The 9075-nt window shown below is 36.4% G+C and overlaps 1 protein-coding gene across 2 annotated transcripts in view; it reads right to left on the bottom strand.

Annotated features, from left to right (window-relative positions):
- LOC106663359 (B-cell receptor CD22-like) overlaps positions 1-9075 on the bottom strand; it is a 569781-nt gene that overhangs the window by 20902 nt on the left and 539804 nt on the right. The window lies entirely within an intron of this gene.

Below are 9075 nucleotides of genomic sequence, written 5' to 3' on the forward strand. Positions count from 1 at the left end.
ATTCGAAACTCGTCGATACGATGAGTTGTTCAGCAAATTGACTTTCCGAATAGTTCGGAATATATTGTCAAAGATATTTATCTAGGATGGCACAAAATACACTATAACCTGGGGAAACAATCCCTACCCTGCCCCTAACTACCAATTGGGTCGTGAAAATTCGCAATATAATATGCAGTCGATCTGTGCGCCATCTAAAAGGCTGCAACAATTGAGTCCGCTCGTGGCATAACTGCCATCGTTCAGAAACAACCAGACCTGTTCATTGAATCATTTTCCCTTCCAAGTCAAAGATTCGAACACATACATATAGATACAATTCGACCACTGCCACCCCTCACGTGACTACACCTAATGTCTCACCAAGTAGACAGTTTCTCACGATTTCCCGAGACGCTCCCTTTAAAGGACATTATGGCCCAAACTGTCGCGCGAGGACTTTTCTCAGTTTGGATCTCCCGATATGTCGTTCCCCAAAGATTAACTTCTGACCGAAGTCGACAGTGCAAATCAGAACTATTCTCATCACTGACACGACTATTTGGAATTAGTATTTACGCACTACAGCATATCACCCTGCATCAAATGGCTCAGTGGAACGCTTTTACTGGCAATTCAAAGCAACAGTGATGTGCCATCAAAATGGATCTTGGGTAGACAACATGACTATCGTTATGCTAGGATTATGGTGTGCATACAAAGACCAAGCTTCTCCCGCAGAAATGGTGTTTGGAGAAACCCTTCTGTTGCTTGGAGAAATCTTTACACCGAAGTTTAACGCCGTAAGCAGCCCCGCATATTTCATCGCGCGACTAAGAGAACATTTTCAGAATCTAAGACCAACGCAGACATCAAGGCACACGAGGAGAAGCACTTTTATTTTCAAAGACCTGCAAACCGCCAGTCACTTTTTCGTACGACACGAATTATGGAAGAAGAGGCTTGAACACAATAACGAGGTCCCTTCCCAGTTAAAAGGAACGACAAGTTTTTCACCATTAGGGCAAACGGGAAGAGGATGTCTCCATTGATCGCATTAAGCCAGCACAGATCCTGAGCAACAGCGAACAGCCACGTCAACAAACAACTACACTCGGCCGTCAAGGACCCCAGACGTCAACGCCCGGACCATAACAGCAAGATCGACGTCAACCACAGAACACCAAACACTCATCACGCAGCTAAAGAATTGTTAATTTTGCAAAAAGATTTACTGATTTCTGCTCTTAACTTAGTATATGTACATATTATTTTAAATAGTTTTATTGTGCTCCAGTCAGCAGTGCGAAGGGTTATATGGCTACCCGCCAAATTTGTATTTTGTTTCCAGCCGGCAGGGACAGGGAGGTAATTAGTAAAACAGTTTTCCTCAAGGTGTTGCCCATTTCTATTATACACTCCGATAAAGTATCATCCAAACCCACATCCGTATTATTGGGTTGTCCGGAAAATAATGCAGGATTTTGGTATTAAACAAAAAAAAAGAAACTAGTTACTTTAAAGCAATGTTCTTTAATCAAAATAATTTCCCATACNAAACGTAAACAGAATATTTTATATAGATTTTTTTTAATGAAAACTTAAAATCCTGCATTATTTTCCGGACAACCCAATATTAAGGTTAACCACCGGTTATAAAAAATCGGTTATGGGTTGTATGAAAATCATGTTGAACAGTGAACGGCCGTATAGAAAACCTTGCTCTTCGAAATTTAAGACCTAGAAACCTCACGGACCAAGCCCAATAACCTGTGAATTTGCAAAATTTTGCTCCTCAATTCAAACGATTCTGGGGGGGGGGGGAGGAATGAAGAAAAGAGGAGTTTGATCTTGTTTGATCGAGCAATTCTAACCTTTACTGGGAACGGCTAGAGAGATTTTATGCAGTTTTGAAAGAAAAAGTACCCCTTTTGGTCAACTTCAAGCCATTTTGCAACACGGCAAGCTCCGTCCATCGTTAGACAAAAAAATCTTGAATACAGACATAAACCAGACAGTACAATAATTGTATACACACTTCGAGAATATTTTTTGAACCGCCTAACGACAGGGCAGTGGGGCGATTTTTGATTTGAGTTTACACAAAAATAGACGGTTCGGGAGGACCTGTAACACGAGCCGTACAAGTTTGAAAGTATAGAGACTAGCCGAGATCCTCTCCTATTCAGATTGGGATCCATCGTAAACGTCTCCATCCATTACGACCTGCCTTTCGCAAACACACATACCACCCAACAAGCCCAAAACTTCCAGCTTTCCCGAATTCCCGTTGAGATTTTTGCTTTCCTTTGAGATGTTAAGGAACCTCTTCAATTCTTTTGTACCAGGTGAAATCATTTCAAATTGCAAATAATACTAATTTTTAAATATTTAATAAACAATTAGAAAACATTGGACCACGAGGGACAGCGGTTAGGACGTCACATTCTCGGCTCGCAGACCTCCCCCATGGATTCCATTCCGTCACCCATGGAATTTCTGACCCCACAACTATATCAATACCACTATTGCTGGTTAATACGTTAAGCATAAATCTCAAAGAAAAAAAACCAAAAATGTAAATCAAATGTAATCTATAAATATTTTCACAAAAATTAAATAATTTCTTCATAGTTGATAGTTATTACATCATTGCTGACATAATCAACGTAAATTTGGGCTAAAAGGGTAAGTGTGTTGGCTACACTGTATAGGATAACAGGATGAAGGTTATACTTCTGAAATAAAATGAGCGTATTCTTCCATCATCGATTTACTCGTAGATACTGGTAAGCTCCCACTAAGATACAGTACTCGATCTAACTCACATCATAAAAATAATGGCTAATCCTAAGCACCTCTTTAATGAAGCCTTCACCTGCAACAACGACTTACCCAACAAAAGTGAAATTCCAACGCGCAGACCATTACTATGTATTGGGTTGTCCGGAAAATAATGCAGGATTTTAAGTTTTCATTAAAAAAAATCTATATAAAATATTCTGTTTACGTTTACAGGATTACTCATTNCCAACACGTTGGGAGAAATGTATTGAGAGTATGGGAAATTATTTTGATTAAAGAACATTGCTTTAAAGTAACTAGTTTCTTTTTTTTTTTGTTTAATACCAAAATCCTGCATTATTTTCCGGACAACCCAATAGTAATTTTACAGCGGAGCTACTAGCAGATAAGCCCTCCATATACTCCCCCCCCACAATCACGTCGTTGTCTGCACTGATTCATTATCGGTTTTGATGGCTTTAAGGAATCATTTCTCGAACAATCAATTGATACAAGACATTTTGAGGAGGTGGGCATGTTAGGCACATTCTCGTGGACTGGGCCATTTATGAGCATCTCAGAGATTTACATAAATTACCCAGTAAAATGACAGACCTCTTCGATGATCGATCCAGGTGGCTGGATGAGATGTTTCGGTTCCTAAAAGCCTCCAATCTTAAATCGAAAATTTAACAGAGATGAAACCGATATATGAAACTCCAAATAAAATAAATGTAATCCAAAAATTAGTCTTGTACGTAATCTATTTATCTTACTTTGCCAAGATATTGGTTACGGGTTCGAATCCCGGCCTAATCGATGGAATTTTTTTTAAAAATTAATTTGGAAAAAGTAATTTAAAGTGGCCGAGGTTTAGCTCGTCCGCGAAATCCTAAAGGGAGTGACATGTACGGCAGGAATTACTTTACTTAGATTCAAAGTCCCAAAGGCCTTTATTTCTCGAAAGCCTGACGTAGGAAACTGTGTCTTTTGTTTCCAACTGGCCTTATCTCAGATTTAATTAATATAAAATTAATAAATTTACCATCTTATGTTTATGTGGAGCATTGTCGTATGGTTCAAGAAGTCTTGTTTTCACATTTACATCTCGGCCCTTTTGAAACCTTAAAAATAGTCGAATTATTTTGTAAGTATACTTAAAGTTACATTCGCTGTAATTAGACTATTTGAAAATCCCGTTGAGTCTTGAAATTCAGCAGGAATTTTTAAACAAGGTGATGTAATAATAATGGGTAATGCAATTTTGCACTTCCGCATTGGACTAACAAGCGGCGACTTGGAAGGACGATTAAAGTGCGGGCTTTATCGGGTAAATTAAATTTGAGACTGAACTGTACGATAGCAAGAGCTTACTTTCGTTTCCAGTTCCTTTTCAAACTTTGTCCCTTAATCCCCCTCGCGGAACCAAAGAAAGGCTTTCGATATCCTCCCCCTTCACAATAAAAAGGTTTCCACTTGCCCTGGTGCAATATTTCAAATAGAATCTGCTTAAAGGTGCTTGAAACTTTGAGTTGAAATTTGTAAATGAGCATGCGTAATTGCAAGGGATTCCCTTAGATTTATACGATTAAAGCGATTTCATATCAGACGGATAAACATGCGGCAATTTGTCATACGATTATTTAGTATCGTACCATAAACAACGAATAATTAATAACAATAAATTCCTAGGCGGCGTCGGTAGCCGCAACGGTTTAGGCGTTGACACGGCGCTCATCACTGGAAGGTAAAGGTCCTGGGTTCGAATCCAGCGGCCCTGCATTTGAATCCGACATACTTACAAATTGTCCTAATATAACCTCTGCTGTTGCAAACCTTCGTAAAAAAATACATAAATAATTTATTGTTAAGGATTGCCAAACTATAAAACAATGGAAGGTGGGAAAATTCAAATGGTGTGGTTGAGATGGTTAGTGTCCGAGTGGGTCGAAGTCTCGATAGCTCAAGTGGTAGAGCAGCGGCGTACCCCGAAGATCGTGGGTTCGAAATCCCGCTCGTGACACTGACTTTTTTATCTCATCTAAAAACCTTAATTAATTGACAGCTATAAAACAATATTCTGTCCATTTTTGTCGTAGTCTTGGTCAACAGCTGAAAGGATCTTTTCTTTCAAAAATATTTCATGATGATTATTATCGTTTATTCATCTCTAAAAAAAACCGTCAACACACTGAAAATTATGAAATAATAGACCAGTGGGCAATTAAAACACGACCAGCGATTCTCACAAATGTTATTTTTTATTAATTGCAATTTTAATGGGAAAGCGCGGACTCGTAATGAAAAACGAGAGCGAAAAAGAGAAATTGAGTCGTACGTAAAGACGTCGTAGGTCGAAATGGCAAATAATCAAGCGAATCAGCTTAAAGAAAACAAAAGAAAATAATGTCCTGGTTTCGAGACTGAAAAAGGGAGGGGAATAATTTCAATTGAAACAATTTTATACCATTGTTTGTTGATATATTGATTACCTTGTTACGGTAATAAATTTTTTATAGGAGCATAAGCTCCTAGCGACAACCAACAAGCCCAACGACATATAAGCTCTAGTCGGACAATGTGACAGAGAGTTCCTCACTGAAGATGGTGCAGTGCCGAAAAATGACCCAATACTGACATAAGTTGACCGACTCCGGATAAAAGAAACCACCTGCCCTACATTTAAAATATTTTTCGTTTTAATCTCCCCCGTCTTACTTGCATATATTTATATAGATTCACAGAACAATATTAAATTGTGGATGTCACCTAACCCGTCCCTAACCCTAACCCAACCTTCCCTAACCTAACCCTGACGTAACCTAATCCTTCTTAAAAACTACCTGACCACACTTAGCCTGCTACTAATCATACTTAGCCCCATTTCTACCTTCTACCCCAACCTTAGCCTAACAATTAATCAACATTTTAACTCAACTATCCCTTAACCCCAATCCTAACCTTAATCCAACCTTATCTAATCTATTTTAACTTTGTTTGTTTTACTTCTGAAGGTTGCTTCTTTTTAAAGAGATTGAATGTTACTTTTGACTCCTGAAGACCATAAATATGACTTGATCAATATAGGAATAATAGATAAAGACAAAACCCTAGACAAATTTTGTGAGTAGAAAACGTACATATTAACTATGCAATGTATAAAATAAATAGGGTTATTTTGTAAGGGTCATCAAGGAAAATTTGGTAACTGACATAATAATAGGCGTACCTGAAATTTTTTAAAGTAGGTAGTCGCGATTTTGTGCGGATTGTGTATTTGACATTTTAGAAATGTGTATAAAAAAACAACAGTATTCAGTAAGTTATCTCTTATGTAGACGTTATATGCTGAAGAGGAAGCAAGGTTGCTTGAAAATAAGAATATTTCTTATTATTTATTTCTTATTTAAATAAGAACATTTCTTAATAACGAAAATAGTAACCGACAATATAATCTAATCTAACCATCACTTAATCTAACCTTTCCAAAACTTAACCTGGCCATCAAAAAATTGTGTATCCCGCCCAAATTAAAAAAAATAGGGTTACATTTTCTTAGTCAATGGTTTAAAATTTGCTTTTTCCACTTTTTCCAAATGAAGGAAAATGGCATAAAAAACGTAAACCTTACCAAGCCTTACCCTATTTAATTTAACCTGATGTTGACACCAATCCTTATCATAACCCCACCTAATCAAACCTAACCCTACCTTGACAATTCATCAAATTCTAACAACTTAACCCGTCTCTAACCCCAATTCTTGCGTTAACCCAACATAAGAAGAGAATACTAAGACCATAAATCATCGATAATAACCAAATCTCTCTTAAAGTGGAACAAACTTGAGACAATTAAAACGAATAAATAGTTTACGGATCGGTCTAACCATATGACTGGGGAAGGAAATTTTTACATTATTTCTAAACCCTAACATAACCCTAATTCTTACCGTAACCAGCGTTTCCCAATGTGTTTTGTTCTGTGTGCCCCACCTAACACTTTTAAAATTCTTACCCCCGGGACCGCGGTAGCCGAGTGGCTAGCATGAGAGACTCTCACGCCGCGGTCGTGGGTTCGATTCCCACCGTCGCCTCTGGCCCTTTTTTCCCGATAACCCCCAATTTGAACACACAAGAATTCGTACTATGGCTAAATATGCAAGATCATATTATCTTCATCTTCATCATATTATCTTCATATTCATCAAATTCTTACCCCCCCTGCCTAATGTATACATTATTTTTAATAGAAAAAAATCGAAATATATATTGATAGGTTATTAGGCAGAAATCACAAGGAAATTATTAAGCAAACACAGCAAGTAAATTATTAATCATAATGGAGGGAGAACTGAAATTCAAGTACAAAACAATTTTAATGAAAAATTTTTCTATATTATTTTAATTAATAGTAATTATTTATTATTTAAAATTTGTTAAATGGCAATTGATGCTTGCTGCAAAGAGATTTTACCCACGAACACTCTGGATCAATGTATGGTCTTGAAGAAGAAAGCAAATTCAGTTGTTACTGCCAAGCTTTCGACCTATTTTAAGGTCATCATCAGGGCAAAACAATCTTAAATATGTCTACAGATTGATTGTTTTTTACAGGCGATCTCAAATCTCCTTGAAGGGTTACTGAGTCCCAAAATTGCTATTGACAACTATTGACAAATTTTTCATTTACGATTTGTCCGCTTCAAAAAATCACTAAGAGTAATAGTTCTTTAAATCTTTTAAAGTAGTTCCCTTTCGAGAGCCATAATACTTCAATGTCAAGTATAAGTCTCACATGGTCTTTATTTTCTTCTTCACGAAAAAACTCGAGTTCACATTTGGCACTAGTTTTAATAGCGTTGACACTTTATTATTAAATTTAATTCTTCATTTAGAACAGGGGAAACGTTTTTAGCTACCAGGTTATTATTATTTTCATGTGAATAATACAAAGCACAAGAAGCGTTTTTGGATCCTCATCCGTCATCCATTCATCAATTTTAAACAACCATTTTTCTTCCCCATCATCTTAGAAGCGCCATCTGCAGCACAAGGTATTGTATTTTTCATTGGTATAGATATCTAAGGAAATATTTATCTTACTGTATATATATCTTTGGAGGTTGTGGTGTTTTTAACTGATTTACAGAACAACATTTATTTAGCAAAATCACCTTTATCAATATAACTTACGTACGTTATAAGTACGGCCTCACTGTCTCTCAAAGTTAATTCTTTCATTTATATCAGATATTTTCTTGTTTTCAGTTTTTCAATAAAGTCTATTTCAATTTTCACTCATTTCGTATATTATTTTGCCAATAGTATGGTTACTTATATGTGGTGTTTAGTGACCGTTAGTTAATGATTATTCGGAGATCGTGAGATGCGGTCTGGTGTGACGTAGGTTTTAGAAAAAAATTTTCTTTATCGTGCCAACGTTTCGATCGTTATTGAAATCATCTTCAGGGCTCAAAGTGTTTGTTTTTCGTGTAGAAGTTCATTCTTGTCTGTCGTAGTAGGTTATTATTAGTATGGCTTAGCTTTAATGTCTTTGACATCTTTTTCCAGAACGGTTTTAAGAAATGCCGATATCGATGGTGGTTTGATTAAATTCTCCCCTATGACTTTTCCCAGATTTACCGATGACTAATGCAATTTGATAACTAGCTTCAAGAGAACGATTCATAGTTGTATTATGAGCAGTAAAGAGAGACTATTGTTACTCTTTGTTTTTAAATTTTCTTTAAAGTTTGAATGTAACTTATATCTGAATTAATGTGAGCATTATGTTTCGCCTTCAAACGTGCCTGAACTTGTTTCATTGATTAATCATTTTGGCATAGAAGACAAATCATGGACTGCGGGTATGAAACCTGAACTGACGAATCCAATTTTTGGATTTCAATAACTATTTTTAACAGTTATCTATTATACAAAACATTTTAGTTCATATTGAATTCTGTAATCATCAATAGCAGCTTACTTGAAGTAACAACCACGCCACAAGATGAAAATATAAAGCTAGTTTCACCTAAAGAAGTAGCACGAGAAATTAAAAATTTACCTGCTAAAAAGACTCCAGGATATGACCTTATCACTGGAGAAATACTAAAACAATTGCCAAAAAAGGGTATAGTTAAACTAACATACCTATTTAATGCTGCGATCAGACTGAAATATGTTCCCAGCATCTGGAAATTCGCAGAAGTCATTATGATAAAAAAAACAGGAAAACCGGCGAACGAGATCAAATCATATAGACCAATATCGCTACTACCAACAGTGTCTAAACTCTTCGAAAAGTTATTA

This window comes from Cimex lectularius, unplaced genomic scaffold, assembly GCF_000648675.2.
Source record: "Cimex lectularius strain Harlan isolate CLEC.00 unplaced genomic scaffold, Clec_2.1 scaffold78, whole genome shotgun sequence".
Classification (NCBI taxonomy): domain Eukaryota; kingdom Metazoa; phylum Arthropoda; class Insecta; order Hemiptera; family Cimicidae; genus Cimex; species Cimex lectularius.